This window comes from Harmonia axyridis, chromosome X (assembly GCF_914767665.1).
Source record: "Harmonia axyridis chromosome X, icHarAxyr1.1, whole genome shotgun sequence".
Lineage (NCBI taxonomy): Eukaryota > Metazoa > Arthropoda > Insecta > Coleoptera > Coccinellidae > Harmonia > Harmonia axyridis.
In genome coordinates, this window is record NC_059508.1 from 21,834,444 (window position 1) to 21,862,302 (window position 27,859).

The 27,859-nt window shown below is 23.1% G+C and overlaps 3 pseudogenes; 2 read left to right on the top strand and 1 right to left on the bottom strand.

Moving 5' to 3' along the window:
* Nucleotides 1-877: 877 nt before the first annotated feature.
* Nucleotides 878-2,078, top strand: LOC123685651 (annotated as a pseudogene).
* Nucleotides 2,079-10,103: 8,025 nt separating this feature from the next.
* On the bottom strand, nt 10,104-10,814 carry LOC123685650 (annotated as a pseudogene).
* Nucleotides 10,815-16,155: 5,341 nt separating this feature from the next.
* Nucleotides 16,156-24,912, top strand: LOC123686621 (annotated as a pseudogene).
* Nucleotides 24,913-27,859: the final 2,947 nt, after the last annotated feature.

Consider the following 27,859-nt stretch of genomic DNA (forward strand, 5'->3'; position numbering starts at 1 on the left):
ACTTATTCGGTTTTTAATTATATTTATATATTTAGGAGTTAAGGTTAATTTTTTTTCAATTAATTTATCTTTAATAGGAGGGATTTTAGTTTCTTTAAGTTGTTTACGTCAAAGAGATATAAAATCTTTAATTGCTTATTCTTCAGTTGTTCATATAGGACTTTTATTGTCAGGTTTATTAACATTTAATTCTTGAGGAATTACTGGATCTTTAATAATAATATTAGCTCATGGTTGTTGCTCTTCAGGATTATTTGTTTTAGTAAATATAAATTATGAACGTATTGTTAGTCGAAGCATTTTTATTAATAAAGGTTTAATTAATATTGTACCTTTTTTATCTTTATGGTGATTTTTGTTAGTAATTAGAAATATAGCTGCACCTCCTTCTTTAAATTTGTTGAGAGAAATCTTGTTAATTAATAGTTTAATTAATTATTCTCATATTTGTATATTTATATTAATAATTATAACTTTTTTGAGAGCTTCATATAGTTTGTATTTATATTCTTTTAGTCAACATGGAAAATTTTACAGAAGATTATATTTTTTTGAATTAATTTCTTATCGAGAATTAATTTTATTATTAATGCATTGGGTTCCTTTAAATTTAATTTTATTAAAAAGAGATTTATTTTTCTTATACTTAAATAGTTTATATAAAATATTGATTTGTGGAGTCAATGAAGTTACTTTAACTTTAAGTAATATCTTTTTGTGTAATTTTTTCTAGATTAATACTTAGGTTTTTTTTTTTTTTTTTTATTTTTGATTATTTTTACTTAATACAGGAAAGGTTTATTTTATTGAGTGAAGAATTTTTAGTTTAAATTCAATAGAAGTAGAAATATTAATTCTTTTAGATTGAATATCCTTATTATTTGTTTCTTTTGTTTTATTTATTTCTACAATAGTAATTTTTTATAGAAAATCTTATATATCTAAGGATTTATTTATTAATCGTTTTATCATATTAGTTTTTATATTTGTTCTTTCTATATTATTAATAATTTTAAGTCCAAATTTAATTTCAATTTTATTGGGTTGAGATGGGTTAGGATTAGTTTCTTATTGTTTAGTGATTTATTATCAAAATGTAAAATCTTATTCAGCTGGTATATTAACAGCTTTATCTAATCGAGTAGGAGACGCGATATCAATAATTTCTATTGCTTGGATAATAAATTTTGGAAGATGGAATTTTATATTATATATTGATTATTATTATAGAGATAAAAGAATAATAATTGTAGGTTTGTTAATTATTATTGCTGCTTTAACTCAAAGTGCACAAATTCCTTTTTCAGCTTGATTACCAGCAGCTATAGCTGCTCCTACTCCTGTTTCAGCATTAGTACATTCTTCAACTTTAGTAACAGCAGGGGTTTATTTATTAATTCGATTTCATTTATTATTGGAAAATTATTCTTTTGTGTTAATATTCATTGGATTGATAACAATATTAATTTCAGGTTCAGCGGCTAATTTTGAATATGATTTAAAAAAAATTATTGCTTTATCAACTTTAAGTCAGTTAGGTTTAATAGTTACTATTTTAAGATTAGGTTTATATGAATTAGCTTTTTTTCATTTATTAATTCATGCTTTATTTAAAGCTTTATTATTTATATGTGCAGGTAATTTTATTCATTTAATAGGAGAATGTCAAGATATTCGTTTTATAGGGGGTTTAGTTTATAAAACTCCTATAACTGTAATATATTTTAATGTAAGAAATCTATCATTATGTGGGATTCCTTTTTTTTCTGGATTTTACTCAAAAGATTTAATTATAGAGGTTTATTCTATGTTAAGATTAAATATTTTAATTTATTTAATTATATTAATTTCTTTAACATTAACAGTTTCTTATACAGTGCGTTTATTAAATTATTCAATATTAACAGATTATTGTGGGTTTAGAATAAATAGAACTGAAGAATTAAGAGATGAAATAGTTTATAGAATAGGATTTATATTTATTATTGTATTATTTTCAGGAACGGTTCTTATATGATTTATATTTAAGGATATTAATTTAGTTGTATTACCTTTTTTTATGAAAATTTTAATTTTAATTATAGTAATAATTGGGGTAATTATAGGTTTTGAGATATCTTTATTAAAATCAAATTATAATTTAATTTTTTCTAATTTAATAAAAATTTTAATTTTTTTAGTATTTATATGGAATTTGCCTTATATTTCAACTTTTGGAATAAATTATTTTTTTATTAATTTAGGAATACTAAATTATAAATTTTTAGATTAAGGTTGATCAGAGTTCTTAGGAAGCCAGGGTTTATTTAAATTTTTTAAAAAAATTTCTGTTTTATTTCAGTATATTTTTGAAAATAGTTTAAAGATTTATATAATAATATTTTTAATTCGGATTATTTTGTTATTGATTTATATATTTTACTCAAATAGCTTAATAGAGCGCAATATTGAAGATATTGAGGTAAATTAAAATATTTTTTAAGTATTTATAAGAATTAATCTTTTTTTATAATGAAAATATAATATAAATCAAATAATTTGACAACTGTTGTGTCTAATCCTTCACAATAATATATCTATATGATATATTTAGTTTATTTTTGTCTTGGAATGATATTCCAATTTTAAATGACAAATTTAATAATCAACCAAAAGAAAATTCAAAATTACTAAAAATGTATCAATTAAGTAAACGGTTAACTAATTAAACAACTACATCAACATAAAGACAGACGTACCTTTCGGAATTTTTGTATTTAATAATACAATTTTTCCTCATCAGTGCCTTATAGTTCAACGAAAATTATTAAATTTGCAAACTCACCACGTGTACAATACTCAATCAAACTGCAAGCTAGAAACTACAGACTAACTAAACGTACTATTTACTCTATTGAGGATTCATAGATAAACATTACTGAAGGTAGTCATAGATTTCTCTCTTGTTATTTTTTGAAATATATATACAAATCGACATTTAACATTGAATAAACACTTTCAGGAATTTTAAATTTATCAATTGGTTGGTAATGACTCTCTAATCAATAAATGATTACATCAAATTATAAAAGTTTAATGAGTCTACTTGATGAAGGATATTTAATATAAATCAAATAATTTGACAACTGTTGTGTCTAATCCTTCACAATAATATATCTATATGATATATTTAGTTTATTTTTGTCTTGGAATGATATTCCAATTTTAAATGACAAATTTAATAATCAACCAAAAGAAAATTCAAAATTACTAAAAATGTATCAATTAAGTAAACGGTTAACTAATTAAACAACTACATCAACATAAAGACAGACGTACGTTTCGGAATTTTTGTATTTAATAATACAATTTTTCCTCATCAGTGCCTTATAGTTCAAAGAAAATTATTAAATTTGCAAACTCACCACGTGTACAATACTCAATCAAACTGCAAGCTAGAAACTACAGACTAACTAAACGTACTATTTACTCTATTGAGGATTCATAGATAAACATTACTGAAGGTAGTCATAGATTTCTCTCTTGTTATTTTTTGAAATATATATAGAAATCGACATTTAACATTGAATAAACACTTTCAGGAATTTTAAATTTATCAATTGGTTGGTAATGACTCTCTAATCAATAAATGATTACATCAAATTATAAAAGTTTAATGAGTCTACTTGATGAGGGATATTTAATATAAATCAAATAATTTGACAACTGTTGTGTCTAATCCTTCACAATAATATATCTATATGATATATTTAGTTTATTTTTGTCTTGGAATGATATTCCAATTTTAAATGACAAATTTAATAATCAACCAAAAGAAAATTCAAAATTACTAAAAATGTATCAATTAAGTAAACGGTTAACTAATTAAACAACTACATCAACATAAAGACAGACGTACGTTTCGGAATTCTTGTATTTAATAATACAATTTTTCCTCATCAGTGCCTTATAGTTCAACGAAAATTATTAAATTTGCAAACTCACCACGTGTACAATACTCAATCAAACTGCAAGCTAGAAACTACAGACTAACTAAACGTACTATTTACTCTATTGGGGATTCATAGATAAACATTACTGAAGGTAGTCATAGATTTCTCTCTTGTTATTTTTTGAAATATATATACAAATCGACATTTAACATTGAATAAACACTTTCAGGAATTTTAAATTTATCAATTGGTTGGTAATGACTCTCTAATCAATAAATGATTACATCAAATTATAAAAGTTTAATGAGTCTACTTGATGAAGGATATTTAATATAAATCAAATAATTTGACAACTGTTGTGTCTAATCCTTCACAATAATATATCTATATGATATATTTAGTTTATTTTTGTCTTGGAATGATATTCCAATTTTAAATGACAAATTTAATAATCAACCAAAAGAAAATTCAAAATTACTAAAAATGTATCAATTAAGTAAACGGTTAACTAATTAAACAACTACATCAACATAAAGACAGACGTACGTTTCGGAATTTTTGTATTTAATAATACAATTTTTCCTTTACACGTGGTGAGTTTGCAAATTTAATAATTTTCGTTGAACTATAAGGCACTGATGAGGAAAAATTGTATTATTAAATACAAAAATTCCGAAACGTACGTCTGTCTTTATGTTGATGTAGTTGTTTGATTAGTTAACGGTTTACTTAATTGATACATTTTTAGTTATTTTGAATTTTCTTTTGGTTGATTATTAAATTTGTCATTTAAAATTGGAATATCATTCCAAGACAAAAATAAACTAAATATATCATATAGATATATTATTGTGAAGGATTAGACACAACAGTTGTCAAATTATTTGATTTATATTAAATATCCTTCATCAAGTAGACTCATTAAACTTTTATAATTTGATGTAATCATTTATTGATTAGAGAGTCATTACCAACCAATTGATAAATTTAAAATTCCTGAAAGTGTTTATTCAATGTTAAATGTCGATTTGTATATATATTTCAAAAAATAACAAGAGAGAAATCTATGACTACCTTCAGTAATGTTTATCTATGAATCCTCAATAGAGTAAATAGTACGTTTAGTTAGTCTGTAGTTTCTAGCTTGCAGTTTGATTGAGTATTGTACACGTGGTGAGTTTGCAAATTTAATAATTTTCGTTGAACTATAAGGCACTGATGAGGAAAAATTGTATTATTAAATACAAAAATTCCGAAACGTACGTCTGTCTTTATGTTGATGTAGTTATTTAATTAGTTAACCGTTCACTTAATTGATACATTTTTAGTAATTTTGAATTTTCTTTTGGTTGATTATTAAATTTGTCATTTAAAATTGGAATATCATTCCAAGACAAAAATAAACTAAATATATCATATAGATATATTATTGTGAAGGATTAGACACAACGGTTGTCAAATTATTTGATTTATATTAAATATCCTTCATCAAGTAGACTCATTAAACTTTTATAATTTGATGTAATCATTTATTGATTAGAGAGTCATTACCAACCAATTGATAAATTTAAAATTCCTGAAAGTGTTTATTCAATGTTAAATGTCGATTTGTATATATATTTCAAAAAATAACAAGAGAGAAATCTATGACTACCTTCAGTAATGTTTATCTATGAATCCTCAATAGAGTAAATAGTACGTTTAGTTAGTCTGTAGTTTCTAGCTTGCAGTTTGATTGAGTATTGTACACGTGGTGAGTTTGCAAATTTAATAATTTTCGTTGAACTATAAGGCACTGATGAGGAAAAATTGTATTATTAAATACAAAAATTCCGAAACGTACGTCTGTCTTTATGTTGATGTAGTTGTTTAATTAGTTAACCGTTTACTTAATTGATACATTTTTAGTAATTTTGAATTTTCTTTTGGTTGATTATTAAATTTGTCATTTAAAATTGGAATATCATTCCAAGACAAAAATAAATTAAATATATCATATAGATATATTATTGTGAAGGATTAGACACAACAGTTGTCAAATTATTTGATTTATATTAAATATCCTTCATCAAGTAGACTCATTAAACTTTTATAATTTGATGTAATCATTTATTGATTAGAGAGTCATTACCAACCAATTGATAAATTTAAAATTCCTGAAAGTGTTTATTCAATGTTAAATGTCGATTTGTATATATATTTCAAAAAATAACAAGAGAGAAATCTATGACTACCTTCAGTAATGTTTATCTATGAATCCTCAATAGAGTAAATAGTACGTTTAGTTAGTCTGTAGTTTCTAGCTTGCAGTTTGATTGAGTATTGTACACGTGGTGAGTTTGCAAATTTAATAATTTTCGTTGAACTATAAGGCACTGATAAGGAAAAATTGTATTATTAAATACAAAAATTCCGAAACGTACGTCTGTCTTTATGTTGATGTAGTTGTTTAATTAGTTAACCGTTTACTTAATTGATACATTTTTAGTAATTTTGAATTTTCTTTTGGTTGATTATTAAATTTGTCATTTAAAATTGGAATATCATTCCAAGACAAAAATAAACTAAATATATCATATAGATATATTATTGTGAAGGATTAGACACAACAGTTGTCAAATTATTTGATTTATATTAAATATCCTTCATCAAGTAGACTCATTAAACTTTTATAATTTGATGTAATCATTTATTGATTAGAGAGTCATTACCAACCAATTGATAAATTTAAAATTCCTGAAAGTGTTTATTCAATGTTAAATGTCGATTTCTATATATATTTCAAAAAATAACAAGAGAGAAATCTATGACTACCTTCAGTAATGTTTATCTATGAATCCTCAATAGAGTAAATAGTACGTTTAGTTAGTCTGTAGTTTCTAGCTTGCAGTTTGATTGAGTATTGTACACGTGGTGAGTTTGCAAATTTAATAATTTTCGTTGAACTATAAGGCACTGATGAGGAAAAATTGTATTATTAAATACAAAAATTCCGAAACGTACGTCTGTCTTTATGTTGATGTAGTTGTTTAATTAGTTAACCGTTTACTTAATTGATACATTTTTAGTAATTTTGAATTTTCTTTTGGTTGATTATTAAATTTGTCATTTAAAATTGGAATATCATTCCAAGACAAAAATAAACTAAATATATCATATAGATATATTATTGTGAAGGATTAGACACAACAGTTGTCAAATTATTTGATTTATATTAAATATCCTTCATCAAGTAGACTCATTAAACTTTTATAATTTGATGTAATCATTTATTGATTAGAGAGTCATTACCAACCAATTGATAAATTTAAAATTCCTGAAAGTGTTTATTCAATGTTAAATGTCGATTTGTATATATATTTCAAAAAATAACAAGAGAGAAATCTATGACTACCTTCAGTAATGTTTATCTATGAATCCTCAATAGAGTAAATAGTACGTTTAGTTAGTCTGTAGTTTCTAGCTTGCAGTTTGATTGAGTATTGTACACGTGGTGAGTTTGCAAATTTAATAATTTTCGTTGAACTATAAGGCACTGATGAGGAAAAATTGTATTATTAAATACAAAAATTCCGAAACGTACGTCTGTCTTTATGTTGATGTAGTTGTTTAATTAGTTAACCGTTTACTTAATTGATACATTTTTAGTAATTTTGAATTTTCTTTTGGTTGATTATTAAATTTGTCATTTAAAATTGGAATATCATTCCAAGACAAAAATAAACTAAATATATCATATAGATATATTATTGTGAAGGATTAGACACAACAGTTGTCAAATTATTTGATTTATATTAAATATCCTTCATCAAGTAGACTCATTAAACTTTTATAATTTGAAAATATAATGTTTTAGATAAACTATATAAATAGAAATATTAACAAATTGCTATATATTAAGTTAGAAGCTTAAATTTTTATATTTCTTTAATTGGAGAGTTTCTCATTGGAATCATTAACAGTGACTTACCTCTAGTTTGGTTTCAATTAAATAAGGAATTTAAATTCAAATTTTTAGGTCGAAACTTAATGCAATATTTTGCTTCTTATTTAAGATAAACTGAAAAACAGTATTTTTTAAATGCAAATTAAATGTTAATTTAACAATTATCCTATAAAGATCAGTTTAAGGCTCCTTGTTTTCATTCATGGTATAAACCTAAAATTAAGATTGCCATGAATATAAAAAATATAATGCTAATAATTATAATATTAGAATATTTTATTCTATAAATAAAAGGGATAATAAGGGTAATTTCTACATCAAAAATTAAAAAGATTAAAGCGATTAAAAAAAAGTGAATTGAGAATGGTAGGCGTGCAGAATTTTTAGGGTCAAATCCGCATTCAAAGGGAGAACTTTTTTCTCGATCTTTAAATGTTTTTATTGAAATATAATTTGCAATAATTATTAAAATTATTATAATTCTAAAAATTATCAAAATTAAAGATGAAATTAAGAATATTAACTATACTTTTAAAAGATTTTTTGATTGGAAATCAAATGTAATATTTATACTATATAGATATCTACCTCATCAATAAATAGATATATATAGGAATAGTCATACTACGTCTACAAAATGTCAATATCATGCTGCTGCTTCGAATCCAAAATGGTGATTTTTTCTAAAATGATTAAAGTTTAATCGAGTTAAACATACTAAAAGAAAAATAGAACCAATAATTACATGTAAACCATGGAATCCTGTAGCTATAAAGAATGATCTTCCATAAACTGAATCGGCTATAGAAAATGGGGCTTCTAAATATTCAATTCCTTGTAGTAAAGAAAAATATATTCCTAGTAAAACAGTAATAATTAATCTTTGAAATGTTTGATTAAAATTATTTTCTATTAATCTATGGTGGGCTCAAGTTACACTTAGGCCTGATCTTAATAGAATAATAGTGTTTAATAATGGGATTTCATTAGGATTGAAGGTATTAATTCCTTTTGGAGGTCAAGTTATTCCTAATTCGATAGAAGGAGATAATCTTATATGATAAAATCTTCAAAAAAAACTAATAAAGAAAAAAATCTCTGAGGTAATAAATAAAATTATTCCTCATCGTAAACCAAAAGATACTAAAAGAGTATGGTTTCCTTGAAAGGTTCTTTCTCGAATTACATCTCGTCATCATTGAAATATAATTAGTAAAAGAATTAAATTTCTTAATATAAATAAATTTGAGTTAAAAAGATGGAATCATTTAATTATTCCTATTATAGCAGTTATAGCTCTAAAAGCGCCTAAAATTGGTCAAGGACTATAATCTACTAAATGAAATGAGTGATTTTTTATCATAATTATTTTCTCTAGAATAAAGAGTTCTAAGGATAGCAAAAACATAAGATTGAATTAAAGCTACTGCTGATTCTAATAAAATTAGTATAAATTGAATTATAATAATTAATAAAATAAGCAAATTTACTATAGGACCGGTATTTGCTAAAAGAATTAATAAAAGGTGTCCTGCAATTATATTAGCTGATAAACGAATAGCGAGAGTTCCAGGACGAATAATATTTCTAATTGTTTCAATACATACTATAAAAGGTATTAAAATAGTAGGAGTTCCTTGGGGCATTAGATGAGCAAATGAGTGATAAGTGTGGCTAATTCAACTATTTAATATAAATCTTAACCATAAAGGTAAAGCTAGGGATAGAGTAAAAATTATATGACTTGAGGCTGTAAAAATGTAAGGAAATAACCCTATTAAATAATTAATTATAATGAAGTAAAACAATACAATAAATATTAAAGTGTTATTTTTTTTTGTAATGATTTTGAATTCTTTATGTAGAGTAATTAATATATTTTGAATTAAAAAGTTGAATCGATTAGGAATTAGTCAGAATATAGAAGGAATAAATAAAAAACTAATAATTATTCTGAGTCAATTTAAAGGTAATATAAAATAAGATGAAGGATCAAAAGAAGAAAAAAGATTTATTATCATTTTCAAGAAAATTTTTTATTTAATAATTTAAAATTTTTTAAAGGAGATTTTTTATGAGAATAAAATATTTTAATGTTTAAAATAATAAATAAAAGTGTTATAAAAATATACAAGGAAAACCAATCTATAGGTATAGTTTGAGGAATTAAAAATTATTCTAAGAATGATTTTAGTTTGACAAACTAATGTTATAGGTTAACTAAATTTTTCATTAGAAGTAGTCGTTAATTACTATAAAGTGGTTTAAGAGACCAATACTTATCTTTCAGTCATCTAATGAAAAATTTTCTACCCATTTAATGAAATTTTGGGGAGAAATTCTTTCAATAGAAATAGGTATAAATCTATGGTTTGCTCCACAAATTTCTGAACATTGGCCAAAAAAAATTCCAGTTCGATTTAAATTAAATCTAAGTTGATTTAATCGCCCTGGGGAGGCATCAACTTTTACTCCTGTTGAAGGAACTGTTCAAGAATGAATTACGTCAGAAGATGAAGTTAGAATTCGAATATGAGAAAGATATGGTAAAATAGTTCGATTATCAACTTCTAGTAATCGAAAATTAAAAAGTTGATTATTATTAATTAAATATGAATCAAATTCAAGATTTTTAAAATCTGTATATTCATAGGTTCAATATCATTGATGACCAATAGTTTTAATAGTAACTAAAGGGTTACGGATTTCATCAATTAAGTAAATTAATTTTAAAGAAGGAAAAGCAATAAAAATTAAAGTTAATGCTGGTATGATAGTTCAAATTGTTTCAATATTGTGTCCTTCTAATATAAAACGATGGTTATAATTATTTAATGTTAGTCTCATTATGGTATATGTTACAATACAAGTGATTATTATTAAGATCAAAAGGGCGTGATCATGAAAAAATCTTAATTGTTCAAGTAAATACGAAGCTCTATCTGAAAATATATATGATTTTCAAGTTGCTATTTCTAAAAAAAGGTAAATCTTTATAATTGGGGTTTAAATCCAATGCACTAATCTGCCATATTAGAATTTTTGAGCTAAGATTGGTACTTCTGAATAAGAATGTTCATTAGGAGGAGAAAGTTGAAGTCATTCAATTAAAGAGGGTACATTAGAATTAAACTTTCTTAAACGTATTGAATAAAATCTTTCTCAAATAATTAAGATTATAAAGATTATTCTAATAGAGGAAATTATAGATCCAATAGAAGAAATTTTATTTCATTTGTAATAAGCATCAGGATAATCAGAGTATCGTCGAGGTATCCCTCTTAGTCCTAAGAAGTGTTGAGGAAAAAATGTTAAGTTTACCCCAATAAATATAATTAAAAATTGGATTTGTAATTATTTATTGTTAAGATTGAATCCTGTAATTAAAGGGAATCAATGGATAAATCCTGGTATAATGGCAAATACAGCTCCTATAGATAAAACGTAATGAAAATGAGCTACAACATAATAGGTGTCATGTAAAATAATATCTATGGAAGAGTTAGCTAAAATTACTCCTGTTAATCCACCAATTGTAAATAAAAATAAAAATCCCAGGGTTCATAAAATTGAAGGTGTATAGTAAAATTGTATTCCATGTAAAGTTGCTAATCAAGAAAAAATTTTAATTCCAGTGGGTACTGCAATAATTATTGTAGCTGAAGTAAAATAAGCTCGAGTATCAACATCTATTCCCACTGTAAATATGTGATGAGCTCATACTACAAATCCTAGAAGTCCAATAGCTAATATAGCATAAATTATTCCTAAAGAACCAAAGGCAATTTTTTTTCCTCTTTCTTGTGTAATAATATGGGAAATTATACCAAACCCTGGGAGAATTAAAATATAAACTTCAGGATGACCAAAAAATCAAAATAAATGTTGGTATAAAATTGGGTCTCCCCCACCGGTTGGATCAAAAAAAAAAGAATTTAAGTTTCGGTCAGTTAATAGTATAGTAATTGCTCCTGCAAGAACTGGAAGTGATAATAATAAAAGAATTGCTGTAATAAGAACAGATCATACAAATAAAGGAGTTTTATCAAGTATTATACCAAATGGACGTATATTTATAATAGTTGAAATGAAATTTACTGCACCTAAAATTGAGGAAATTCCTGCTAAATGTAAACTAAAATCACTGAATCTACTGAAGGCCCATTATGTGTTAAATTAGAAGAAGAAGGAGGGTAAACAGTTCATCCTGTTCCTGCTCCTATTTCTACGACTGTTCTTAAAATTAAAAGAGTTAAAGCAGGGGGTAAAAGTCAAAATCTTATAATATTTAATCGTGGAAATGCTATATCAGGGGCTCCAATTATTAAAGGAACTAATCAATTTCCAAAACCTCCAATTATAATAGGTATTACTATAAAGAAAATTATAATGAAAGCATGAGCTGTAACAATTATGTTATAAATTTGGTCGTTTCCAATTAACCTTCGTCTAGTCCCTAATTCTAACCGAATTAAAATACTTAACGATGTTCCTACTATTCCTGCCCATATTCCAAATAAAAAGTATAATTTTCCAATATCTTTATGATTAGTAGAATATAATCATTTATTCGATAAAGTGGCTGAATTAAAGCGTTAAATTGTAAATTTAATTATGAGTTTTCTCCTTTATTAAGCCTTATATTCAATTATGATTATAAATTGCAAATTTATAGGTGAATATTATTCTAAGGCTTAGAATAATTCTATTTTTAACTTTGAAGGTTACTAGTTTATTTAACTTAAATCCTTAATAAATTCTAAAAATTACAGTAAAAATGATTAATCCGTAAATATTCACTCAATTTAAAAAAATTACATAGTAAGAGTTAATATAATTAAATTTTTTATTTTCATTTAATTTTATTATTAAAGATTAAAGTATTAAGCGTATATAAATATATATACAAATTAAAGTAATAAAAACTATCATAAAAGATAGAAAATAAAAGTGATTTCCAATTAAAGTTTTTAGAATTAGTCACTTAGGAAAAAATCCTAAAAAGGGGGGGATTCCTCCTAGAGAAAAGAAATTTAAAAAAAATTGAATTTTAAAGTTTTATTGTAATTCATAATATTTATAAGATCTTTAATGTTAAAGATTTTATATTTATTAAAAATTAGGATTATATTTAAAGAAATAAAAGTATAAATTAAAAAGTATAATATTCATAAGGATTGATTTAATATTATTATTCTTAATATTCAACCAATATGGTTGATGGAAGATAAGGCAAGAATTTTTTTTAATCTGGTTTGGTTTCATGTTCTTACACTCCCTAAGGTTATACACATCAAAATAATCAAAATAAAGAATAGGTTTAATTTGAAATTATATATAATTAAAATTATTGGAGCAATTTTTTGTCAAGTTATTAATAATAATGCATTAGTTCATCTTAGTCCTTCTAGGACTTCTGGATATCAAAAGTGGAAAGGGGCTGCTCCTATTTTTATAAGGATAGCTCTGTTAAACAAAAATATAGAAGTAGGTATTAATTGCTCGATAGAATTGATTGAAATAGATGAATTTAAAAAAGAAAATAAAACTAGAATTGATGCAGAAACTTGGACTAAAAAATATTTCAAGGAGGATTCAGAAGAATACTTAAAATTATCTAAATTTATAATAGGAATAAAAGCTAAGAGGTTTAATTCTAAACCAATCCAGATATTAATTCATGAATAAGCAGAAATAGAAATAAGAGTTCCTTTTATTATTAAAATTAAAAATATTAATTTTATAGTTTTAATTATGAAGAAAAGGGGTATACCTTTATAAATGGGGTATGAACCCATCAGCTTCTTTAGCTTATCTTTATATTCTAGTATAAGATGTACAAGAGTTTTTGAAACTTTAAGAAATAATTTAATTTTATTGAATATAATTACAAAAAAAAATTAACAATTAAAAATTTAACTTATTAAGTTAAATTTTAAATTTGATATTCTAAACTTTAATAAAAACTATTAAATTTTTATTAATTTAAGTGTACAAAAATTAATTCACAAAGTAAAAAATCCTATAAAATAGGATTATTTATATAAATATATTCAATAAATTTGAATTGATTTTGGTGTTCTTCTACAGGATCAATTCCAACATTCTAAACCAATCCTGAGGCTAAGTCCAACAATCAACACCAAACCCGATAAATTTGGATTGATTTTGGTGTCCTTCTTCAGGATCAATTCCAACATTCTAAACCAATCCTGAGGCTTAGTCCAACAATCAACACCAAACCCGATAAATTTGAATTGATTTTGGTCGTCCTTCTTCAGGATCAATTCCAACATTCTAAACCAATCCTGAGGCTAAGTCCAACAATCAACACCAAACCCGATAAATTTGAATTGATTTTGGTCGTCCTACTTCAGGATCAATTTCAACATTCTAAACCAATCTTGAGGCTAAGTCCAACAATCAATTCCTAATCCGATAAATTTGAATTGATTTTGGTGTCCTTCTTCAGGATCAATTCCAACATTCTAAACCAATCCTGAGGCTAAGTCCAACAATCAACACCAAACCCGATAAATTTGAATTGATTTTGGTGTCCTTCTTCAGGATCAATTCCAACATTCTAAACCAATCCTGAGGCTAAGTCCAACAATCAATACCAAACCCGATAAATTTGAATTGATTTTGGTCGTCCTACTTCAGGATCAATTTCAACATTCTAAACCAATCCTGAGTCTAAGTCCAACAATCAACGTTTAAATTTTAAAAATTATTTGTTTTTGATTTTGATTAACTAAGAAATTGACTTTTAAATTTTAAAAATTTTTAAATATTACCTTATTTATAAATTTGTATTAGAACTCTATTGGGGGGGATCAATAGAATTCAATTTACGAAAATTTGAATAAATGGATTTATATTTAAAAATCAAAAAATTTTGTAATTAAAAATTATTCTTTCAATTTCATTTTCACAGAAAAGGTTTAAATTTTCTATAAAATAAATTTTCTGTTAGACTAGAAGAAGAATTTTTTCTAAAAGTTGATTTTTCTAACAAAATAGTTTGAAAAAAGAAATTTTATGATAAATCCTTTTTTCACATAAAAAATAATCGATCCCTGTAAAATTTTGAAATCCGAAGATTTTTTCCAAATTTCATCAAATTTCACGAAATTTGGCATTTTTTTCAAAAATTTCGGGGATGGAACTAGGGGTGGGTTGCACATGTTTCATCTCATCAAAATGATCCTTTCTTCAGGCGCCCTAATAGGAATTTCCTCATACATTGGTTTTTATTTCCAAGTGTTATAATTGTTTTTTAGACAATAATGTCAATTTTAAAGATCAAATTTTTTGAAAAATTTCAAAAAAAAACGAAAAAAATGCAAAATTTTGCAATTCTTTGCATTTTTTGGGTCAAAATTTGGGCCAAAAAAATGGCCTAAAATCGATACTTTATTAGCAGTATTAATTTAAATTTTGTCTTTTAATAGGGTCTTTCTCTTGGACCCTATGCCTTTTTAATTAAAGAATTTATTTATATATATCTATAATATTTAATAATTAATAATTACTTATTAATATATAATTATTTATATATAAGGGCGAAATATATCTTACATTGGATAGTACCATTAGTAATATTCTAGGTGCTAATTTTAATTAAATAGTTAAAATAAACATCTTTAAATATATAAAAACCGATTTAATATTGGTATCTTGAGGGATATATAATAGTACTCCCGAAAAAAAGAGAAAGAATATGAAGTGAATCAGTATATAAAAACGACGGTGAATTCCGAGAATTTCTATATTAATAAATATTTTATATATTAATAATATTTATAATATATATATAAAGAGTATAAATTATTAATAATTAATTTAACATTAAAATATTAATATTTTATTTATATAAGAATTAAATTATAATCAATCTATAATTATTAATAATATATTAAAAATTATTAGTTATTAATAAAGTTAATTTTTAATGAAAAATTCAAAATTAATGAAAAAAAAAAAAAAAAACCTAAGTATTAATGAATTAAATTATCATTAAGAAATATTATTTCTAAAGTATTATGGTATTTATCATGAAAATGAAGTTATTCTTATTTTAACTAAATCTATTAAAAATTACGTGAAAAATAGATTTAGAAAAATAAAATTAATAAAGATTTCATAAAAAAATTAAATTAAAATATCTAACAAAAAAATGTAATTTTTTAATATTTGGTTAAATTTATTTATTTTTTAGTTGTCTCGAATAATTTTTAATTTATTGGATAAAAAGTGATCTTGAAGGGTAAAAAAATGATTTGTTAGTATAATAAAGTTATTATGTCAATATTTTGATTAAAATTATAATTATTTTAAGTTTAATTAGTACATAGTTAAAAAAATTATGTATAAAAATTTAGGATTTTCATAAAATTCGAGTAATTTTTGAAAATTTTATATAAATGCTTGAGAGGAAATCGCTCATAAAAAAAAAATCTATATTTTTTTGTTAGAAATTTTAATTTAAATAATTTTAAAAAATTGTGATATGGAAATTATCTAACAATTTTTCTTGAAAAAATTATTTGTTAGTGTAATAAAGTTATTTCGTTTAAAAATTTTGTGAAAAATTGTTAAAAATTTTTCAAAATTTATGGATTTTTGAAAATTTTGATGATTAGGGAAGGAATTTTTTTTTTCATTTTTCATAAATTCGATTTTTATATAATTTTGAAAATTTTTAGAATAGATTAATTTAAATATTTTAATAAAAATTGTAAATGTTTAGTTTTGGGGGGAACAAAATTAATAAATTTAAAATTAAATTTATTTCGAATTTTAAAAAATTTAATTTTTGATTATTTTATTTAATAATAAAATTATAATTTATTATTTTTAAAATTATTGTATTTATCAAGAATTTTTTAAATCCGATAATTTAAAATATTTTTGATATTTGGTAGGCTTTAGTTTATTACAAAATTAATTTTATTAAAATTAAATTTGAATAAAGCTATAACAGTCAGCAATAAGAATTGTTACAATTCAAATTGTTTAGTATTGGATTTAGTCAGTAGGGTAGCACTAAATTTAAGGGTATAACTTGTAAATCCTTGGGGGAAAATTTTTTAATTTAGAGTTTAAAAGTTTAAGGTTTGGTTATTATCTAAGGGGACGTTTTTGACGGGAGGAAGTTACAAAGATTTGTTAACATAAAGTTTTTAAAATTATAATTTATTTTTTTTAAATTATTGTATTTATCAAGAATTTTTTAAATCCGATAATTTAAAATATTTTTGATATTTGGTAGGCTTCAGTTTATTACAAAATTAATTTTATTAAAATTGAATTTGGATAAAGCTATAACAGTCAGCAATAAGAATTGTTACAATTTAAATTGTTTAGTATTGGATTCAGTGAGTAGGGTAGCACTAAATTTAAGGGTATAACTTGTAAATCCTTAGGGGAAAATTTTTTAATTTAGAGTTAAAAAGTTTAAGGTTTGGTTATTATCTAAGGGGACGTTTTTGACGGGAGGAGATTACAAAGATTTGTTAACATAAAGTTTTTAAAATTATAATTTATTTTTTTCAAATTATTGTATTTATCAAGAATTTTTTAAATCCGATAATTTAAAATATTTTTGATATTTGGTAGGCTTCAGTTTATTATAAAATTTATTTTATTAAAATTAAATTTGAATAAAGCTATAACAGTCAGCAATAAGAATTGTTTCAATTTAAATTGTTTAGTATTGGATTTAGTGAGTAGGGTAGCACTAAATTTAAGGGTATAACTTGTAAATCCTTGGGGGAAAATTTTTTAATTTAGAGTTAAAAAGTTTAAGGTTTGGTTATTATCTAAGGGGACGTTTTTGACGGGAGGAAGTTACAAAGATTTGTTAACATAAAGATTTTAAAATTATAGTTTTAATAATTTAATTTTTTAAATTTAATTTAATTATTATCATTTCTAAATTAAGTTAATTTTTTTTTGTTTAAAATAAATTTTAACTAAATGTAGTCTTTTTTGGGTTTTAGTTAATTAGATATTTGATTATGGTATTAGATATATATATTCATTCAAGATTTATATGAATATTGTTTCAAATTTAATAAATTAGTAGTGTATATTTTTAATTATTAAAAAAATTTAGAATTAGTGATAAGATTTAGTATTTGCAATTTTTGTGCCAGCAGCAGCGGTTATACAAAAAATATAATATATATTTATTAGCTTCAATTAATAGAATTAAAAATTAAAAAAGAAATTTTAAGTTTTAAGGTGAAATTTTAATTTATTTATATTTTTAATTATGTTTTTATGAGGTTAAGAAATTATTATAATAAACTAGGATTAGATACCCTATTATTAATTAAGTAAATTATAAAGTTAAGTGATTAATAGTTAAGTTCTTTGAAGCTAAATGATTTGGCGGTATTTTCACTTTTCAGAGGAACCTGTTCTATAAACGAAAATCCACGATTAAAATAACTTTAATTAGAAACTTTTATATCGTCGTTGTTAAATATTTTTGTAGAAATTAATATTTAGATATTTTTTATAAATTTAAATCAGATCAAGGTGAAGTTTATATTAAAGTAGAAATGGGTTACATTAAATTATATTTATGGATTTATATATTTTAAAAGTTTTATGAAATTGGATTTGATTGTAATTAAATATTTTCATTTTTAATGATTTAGTACTAAAATATGCACATATTGCCCGTCGCTTTCATCTAATATGGAATGAGTCGTAACATAGTAGATTTACTGGAAAGTGATTCTAGAATGTCAGTTTAGAGCTTGAATAAGCATCTTATTTACATTGAGAAGATAATTAATAATTTAAATTGAATTTTAAAATTTATTTAATTAATATATATACATATATATATATATATATATATATATATATATATATATATATATATATATATATATATATATATATATAATTTTATTAAAGAATTAGTATTTTTATTAGATTAAGAAAAATTTTATTTTATGAAAGATTAATAGTACTGAAAAGGAAAATTATATAAATTTATAAAAGAAACAATATTGTGTACCTTGTGTATCAGGGTTTATTAAAAATTTAATATTTATATATTTATCTCGAATTTAAAAGAGCTATATAGTTATAAATATTATTGTTTAATAAATATTTATAATAATTATATAGTAGTGAAACGTTATTCGTTTTTAAATATATCTAGTTTTCCAAGAAAAGAATTTAATTCATTATAAAAATTCTAAAAATTTAATTTTTAATTTTTTGAATTTTCATTTTAATAGTTTTAGGGATAAGCTTAAAATTAAATTATTATAATTAAATATTATAAATTAATAATTTATAGAATTAGAAATTTTCACTATTTGAAGTTTGTTAAAATTTGTTATTTAATTAAAAATATTTATATATTAATTAAATTTTTTATCAAAGTAAATTTAATAATAAAAATTATATTGAAATAATGATAAAATTAGTATTAATTATTTTGTAAAAATATAAGTAATTACGAAAGGTATAATTAAGTTATTAGGCAAAAATATCTTTCACCTGTTTAATAAAAACATCTCTTTTTGATTATAATTTGAAGTAGGACCTGCCCACTGAATATAATTTGAAGGGCCGCAGTATTTTGACTGTGCAAAGGTAGCATAATCATTAGTTTTTTAATTGAAAGCTTGTATGAATGGTTTGATGAGAAGATAACTTTCTAAATTTTATTATTTAAAAATTTTATTTTTAAGTTAAAAAGCTTAAATTTTTTTAAAAGACGAGAAGACCCTATAGAGTTTAATTTATAAAAGATTTTTTATTTGAAGAATTATAAAATTTAAAATTTTTATTAAATTTGATTGGGGTGATAAAAAAATTAGATTAACTTTTTTAACTTTAACCATTAATTTATGAAAAATTGATCCATTTTTATGATTAAAAGAATAAATTACCTTAGGGATAACAGCGTTATTTTTTTTTAGAGTTCAAATCGAAAGAAAAGATTGCGACCTCGATGTTGGATTAAAGTTAAATTTAGGTGTAGAAGCTTAAATATTTGGTCTGTTCGACCATTTAAACTTTACATGATCTGAGTTTAAACCGGTGTAAGCCAGGTTGGTTTCTATCTTCAATAATTTAATAAATTTTAGTACGAAAGGACCAAGTTTATGATTTAAAATTTTATAAATGAATAAAATTATTATTTTGGCAGATTAGTGCGTTAGATTTAGAATCTTTATAAGTATTTTATACAAATAATAATTGATATAATTTTAATTTTGATAATTTTTATTTTAATAATTATTTGTATTTTAGTTAGAGTAGCTTTTTTAACTTTATTAGAACGGAAGTTATTAGGGTATATTCAAATTCGAAAAGGTCCTAATAAAGTAGGTTATTTAGGAATTTTACAGCCTTTTAGTGATGCAATTAAATTATTTAGAAAAGAAATAATTTTTCCTTATATGGCGAATATTTTAATTTATATTATATCACCAGTTTTTAATTTAATTTTAGCATTAATATTATGAATAAGAATACCTTTTTATTGTTATTTATTTAAGTTTAATTTTTCTGTATTGTTTTTTTTTGTAATTTCTAGTTTTAGTGTGTATACAATTATATTATCGGGTTGATCTTCAAATTCGATTTATTCTTTATTAGGAAGGCTTCGTTCAGTTGCTCAAGTAATTTCTTATGAAGTAAGAATATTTTTAATTTTATTATCATTTTTAGTGTTAATTATATCTTTGAATTTAATAGATTTTATTTTTTATCAAAAATATGTTTGATTTTTTATATTTAATTTTCCTCTTAGAATAATATGATTTATCTCAAGATTAGCTGAAACTAATCGAACTCCTTTTGATTTTTCTGAGGGTGAATCAGAGTTAGTTTCAGGGTTTAATGTTGAATATAGAAGTTTTGGATTTGCTTTTATTTTTATGGCTGAATATTCTAATATTATTTTTATAAGAATAATAAGAAGGTTGATTTTTATAGAAGGAGATTTTTATTCTATTATATTTTTTTTTAAATTATAATTTTTTTCTTTTATATGAATTTGGGTTCGAGGGACTTAACCTCGTTATCGATATGATAAATTAATATATTTATCTTGAAAGGTTTTTTTGCCTGTTTCTTTAAATATACTTATATTAAATTTTAGATTAAGATTATTATTTATGGTATTAATTATATAGTTAATTAAATTTTGTATAAATCAATAGAAATTTAAATTCTTTCTTATATTTTCAAAATATATGCTTTTCAAGCTCATTGATTAATTAAATATTCATCAGTCTCAAATTTTATAAATAATTGAGTTTAATATAAAGTATACGAAATAGATTAAGGTAAAAATTTGTCCTATGAAAATAAAAGGATCTTCAACTGGTTTAGCTCCGATTCATGTTAAAATTATAACTGTAACGATAAAATTTCAAAATATAATTTTATTAATATAATAAAAGCTGTTTCTTTTCATTATTTTGAAATTAATAAAGGGTATAAAATAAAGAATTGCAATTGATATTACTAAAGCAATTACACCCCCAAGTTTAATGGGAATAGAACGAAGAATTGCATAAGCAAATAAAAAATATCATTCTGGTTGAATATGAGGAGGGGTGGAAAAAGGATTAGCTGGAATAAAATTATCAGGATCTCTTAATATATAAAGATATAGAATATTGATATTTAAAATAAAAAATATTATAATGAGAAAACCTAAAATATCTTTAAAGGAGAAATATGGATGAAAACTAATTTTATCTAAATTAGAATTAGATCCTAAAGGATTACTAGAGCCAGAGTTATGTAAAAATAGTAAATGAATTATAATTAAAGCTGAAATAATAAAAGGTAAGATAAAATGAAATGAATAAAATCGGTTTAGTGTAGCATTGTCAACAGCAAAACCTCCTCATAGTCAAATAACGATAGAATTTCCTAGGTAAGGGATTGCAGAAACTAAATTAGTAATTACAGTTGCTCCTCAAAAAGATATTTGCCCTCAGGGAAGAACATAACCTAAAAAGGCTGTAGCTATAGATATAAACAAAATAGTAGTTCCTGTCATTCAAGTTTCTGTAAGTTTGTAAGAACCAAAATATAAGCCTCGCCTAATATGTAAGTATAAACATATAAAAAATAAAGAGGCCCCATTTGCATGAATAGTTCGTATTAATCATCCTATATTTACGTCTCGACAAATATGAGTTACTCTATTAAAAGCTAAATCTACGTTAGCACAATAATGTATAGATAAAAATAATCCTGTAATAATTTGTATTATTAAACATAAGCCTAATAAAGATCCAAAATTTCATAAATATGAAATATTTCTTGGTGTAGGTAGGTCGATTAAAGAATTGTTAATAATTTTCGTTAAAGAATTAATTTTTCGTATTGGTATTTTCATATTTAAATTGACGTAACGGTCCAAATTTTACTTTAGTAATTTTTACAACTGCAATTATTGAAATTAATAAATAAAAAATCAAAATTGAAAATATGTTAGAATTTGGGTGATTTAAAAATTTATTTAAATTTAAATAAAAATTTCTGATTAAATCTATTTTATGTAAAATTTCATTATTGATATTTTAATTTATTAAATATAGATTCATATTATTTATAAATATAGTAATTATAAATAAACTAATTATAATAAATAGAATATATTTATTAAATTTAAATTTTTCATTAGAGGCAGTTCTTGTTATATAAATAAATAAAATTAGTAAACCACCAATTATAATTAATATTAAAATATATGAAAATCAAAAGTTTGATCTTATTAATCCTATAATAATACAAGTTATATTATATATATTGCATATAGGACTTTTATTGTCAGGTTTATTAACATTTAATTCTTGAGGAATTACTGGATCTTTAATAATAATATTAGCTCATGGTTGTTGCTCTTCAGGATTATTTGTTTTAGTAAATATAAATTATGAACGTATTGTTAGTCGAAGCATTTTTATTAATGAAGGTTTAATTAATATTGTACCTTTTTTATCTTTATGGTGATTTTTGTTAGTAATTAGAAATATAGCTGCACCTCCTTCTTTAAATTTGTTAAGAGAAATCTTGTTAATTAATAGTTTAATTAATTATTCTCATATTTGTATATTTATATTAATAATTATAACTTTTTTGAGAGCTTCATATAGTTTGTATTTATATTCTTTTAGTCAACATGGAAAATTTTACAGAAGATTATATTTTTTTGAATTAATTTCTTATCGAGAATTAATTTTATTATTAATGCATTGGGTTCCTTTAAATTTAATTTTATTAAAAAGAGATTTATTTTTCTTATACTTAAATAGTTTATATAAAATATTGATTTGTGGAGTCAATGAAGTTACTTTAACTTTAAGTAATATCTTTTTGTGTAATTTTTTCTAGATTAATACTTAGGTTTTTTTTTTTTTTTTAGTTTTAGATTATTTTTACTTAATACAGGAAAGGTTTATTTTATTGAGTGAAGAATTTTTAGTTTAAATTCAATAGAAGTAGAAATATTAATTCTTTTAGATTGAATATCCTTATTATTTGTTTCTTTTGTTTTATTTATTTCTACAATAGTAATTTTTTATAGAAAATCTTATATATCTAAGGATTTATCTATTAATCGTTTTATCATATTAGTTTTTATATTCGTTCTTTCTATATTATTAATAATTTTAAGTCCAAATTTAATTTCAATTTTATTGGGTTGAGATGGGTTAGGATTAGTTTCTTATTGTTTAGTGATTTATTATCAAAATGTAAAATCTTATTCAGCTGGTATATTAACAGCTTTATCTAATCGAGTAGGAGACGCGATATTAATAATTTCTATTGCTTGGATAATAAATTTTGGAAGATGGAATTTTATATTATATATTGATTATTATTATAGAGATAAAAGAATAATAATTGTAGGTTTGTTAATTATTATTGCTGCTTTAACTAAAAGTGCACAAATTCCTTTTTCAGCTTGATTACCAGCAGCTCCTACTCCTGTTTCAGCATTAGTACATTCTTCAACTTTAGTAACAGCAGGGGTTTATTTATTAATTCGATTTCATTTATTATTGGAAAATTATTCTTTTGTGTTAATATTCATTGGATTGATAACAATATTAATTTCAGGTTTAGCGGCTAATTTTGAATATGATTAAAAAAAAATTATTGCTTTATCAACTTTAAGTCAGTTAGGTTTAATAGTTACTATTTTAAGATTAGGTTTATATGAATTAGCTTCTTTTCATTTATTAATTCATGCTTTATTTAAAGCTTTATTATTTATATGTGCAGGTAATTTTATTCATTTAATAGGAGAATGTCAAGATATTCGTTTTATAGGGGGTTTAGTTTATAAAACTCCTATAACTGTAATATATTTTAATGTAAGAAATCTATCATTATGTGGGATTCCTTTTTTTTCTGGATTTTACTCAAAAGATTTAATTATAGAGGTTTATTCTATGTTAAGATTAAATATTTTAATTCATTTAATTATATTAATTTCTTTAACATTAACAGTTTCTTATACAGTGCGTTTATTAAATTATTTAATATTTACAGATTATTGTGGGTTTAGAATAAATAGAACTGAAGAATTAAGAGATGAAATAGTTTATAGAATAGGATTTATATTTATTATTGTATTATTTTCAGGAACGGTTCTTATATGATTTATATTTAAGGATATTAATTTAGTTGTATTACCTTTTTTTATGAAAATTTTAATTTTAATTATAGTAATAATTGGGGTAATTATAGGTTTTGAGATTTCTTTATTAAAATTAAATCATAATTTAATTTTTTCTAATTTAATAAAAATTTTAATTTTTTTAGTATTAATATGGAATTTGCCTTATATTTCAACTTTTGGAATAAATTATTTTTTTATTAATTTAGGAATACTAAATTATAAATTTTTAGATCAAGGTTGATCAGAGTTCTTAGGAAGCCAGGGTTTATTTGAATTTTTTAAAAAAAATTTCTGTTTTATTTCAGTATATTTTTAAAAATAGTTTGAAGATTTATATAATAATATTTTCAATTTGGATTATTTTGTTATTGATTTATATATTCTACTTAAATAGCTTAATAGAGCGCAATATTGAAGATATTGAGGTAAATTAAAATATTTTTTAAGTATTTATAAGAATTAATCTTTTTTTATAATGAAAATATAATGTTTTAGATAAACTATATAAATAGAAATATTAACAAATTGCTATATATTAAGTTAGAAGCTTAAATTTTTATATTTCTTCAATTGGAGAGTTTCTCATTGGAATCATTAACAGTGACTTACCTCTAGTTTGGTTTCAATTAAATAAGGAATTTAAATTCAAATTTTTAGGTCGAAACTAAATGCAATATTTTGCTTCTTATTTAAGATAAACTGAAAAACAGTATTTTTTAAATGCAAATTAAATGTTAATTTAACTATTATCCTATAAAGATCAGTTTAAGGCTCCTTGTTTTCATTCATGGTATAAACCTAAAATTAAGATTGCCATGAATATAAAAAATATAATGCTAATAATTATAATATTAGAATATTTTATTCTATAAATGAAAGGGATAATAAGGGTAATTTTTACATCAAAAATTAAAAAGATTAAAGCGATTAAAAAAAAGTGAATTGAGAATGGTAGGCGTGCAGAATTTTTAGGGTCAAATCCGCATTCAAAGGGAGAACTTTTTTCTCGATCTTTAAATGTTTTTATTGAAATATAATTTGCAATAATTATTAAAATTATTATAATTCTAAAAATTATCAAAATTAAAGATGAAATTAAGAATATTAACTATACTTTTGAAAGATTTTTTGATTGGAAATCAAATGTAATATTTATACTATATAGATATCTACCTCATCAATAAAGAGATATATACAGGGTGAGTCTTTGACTTGTACATATATTTCAACCGAAGATTCCTGAGGTCAATAGAAACCCTTTTTTCATTTACCATTTTTTCCGATTCGGCCCGGTTAAAAAGATACAGGCTGTTGAAAATCGATAAAAAAATGTCATTTTCCGTTATATCTCGGAAATGGTTGTATAGAAAAAAATGAATTTCGGGATATAGTTTTTCATGTATGTGATGAATCTTCTCCGTACACAAAATTTTATCCACATCTCCCCGTTTCTTCATTATGAACACTTCATCCTATAAAAATACCAGAAATTCAAAGAACCGAACTCTTAAAAGTAACTAGGACGTTCATTGAAGGATATTTAGCTAATTTGAAAAATAAAAGTATTCTTCATATTTTCTCGTATATTGAGCCGTTTTCGAGTAATATGTGTTTAAAAAAAAAAAAAAATCTGTGAAATTCAAAAAATTGGGTACTTTGGCTAATTGCAACTCTGATAGAAAAAACTCACAGAAATGAATATTTGCTACGTTGTCAGGTCAAAAATCATGGATTGAAACACTGAATTTGCATTGACAAGTGAGGGAACCAGCCGACTTAGTTTGAAAATAAAGTGATTTGAATAAGCTCACCCATTGAGAAAATTCAATTCCATGATCACGCAATCTTTGAACAATCCTTACGAAAGTTCTCTCATTTGGCTGTCTCCTATTTGGAAACAGCCTTCCATAAGCTTCTTTAGCTCTTCTCGCTATTTTTCCATTTGTGAAATAGCATTCCAACATATCTACCATCTCCTGGTTAGAATACATTCTGCTAATTTCCACTTAACACACTTCACAAACAAACACTTTACACTAAACAAACACCTTACACTAAACACACTTAACACTTAACAAGTTGTACGCACTTAGGTAACACTTAACAAACTAAATACACTTAATACTTATCATTTACATTAAACAAAGCAACAGAAATCATGATACCATAAATTCGAATTTCAATTGTTTTCGGATCATTCTATGCGCATGACCGATCAACATAGAAGAATCTCTAATAATTTTTTAAACAAACCATCAAATTTATGAATTAATAAATTTATTTTATTATGAATTTCATTAAATGTAATAATTAGTATCATCCGAAATGTTAAATCGAATTTTGTATAATAAAATAAGTCATAATATGCTAGATTACCGTATGTTATGAACGATTTGAACTATTGCGCATGGCCTCAGAGATTATTACTCTATGCGCATGGCCAAACTGAAAATTTGAGAAATCTCCAAGAATTGTGGTTATGTTTGGGCAAACAAATGGAATAATTCGATATTTGATTCGAAAATATTTTATGTTTCAATAAGAAACAACATAGTTCGGCGTAAGTAAGTTACTAAGTTATATAATATAAATAATATATTGAATAATTATTGTATTTTTTCAGATCTCCTAATAATTCATCGAATCATTCAGAAAAACACCATAATGAATTTAATTGGACGACGATTTTCCTTCGTGATTTATTTCGTGAAGATGATTGCCCACTAGATACAGAGAAGTTTCAGATGACCTGTATTTAAAGAGAATCTTGAACCCCTTCAAATTAAATCCAACCGAAAACAGTTTGCTGTGAGGTGTTCATGATTTCCATTTAATGAATGGAAAAGTAAATTGATTAATTGAAATAACCAAAAATCTACAATACAATGATTCTGTCGATAAATTCAACTACTTGAATAAGTGAAGCACTAGTTCTGTAATGAATATTTATTCAAACTTCATACTCATCGATGTACTGAAAAATAATTTCAAAGTCACTGATTTCACCATTAACGCAGATCCTATCCTATTATCTAGTACATGTACTGATCCAATCCATATGTTTCAGAATCAATAGCTATTGATATTTTAAGGCATATACATAGTTTGTAGTTACTGTCCTTGGTTTATAGATATTATAATAATATAATGAATACATCTGAGATCAGGAATCATTGAGAATTAATTCGAATAATGGCAGGCCTAATTTAATAATTATTGGCTAAATATTGAATGTTTTTTATTTCGCACAATCCATCTGAGGCTAAATGAACCTACGTAAGAAGTATAAGAGTA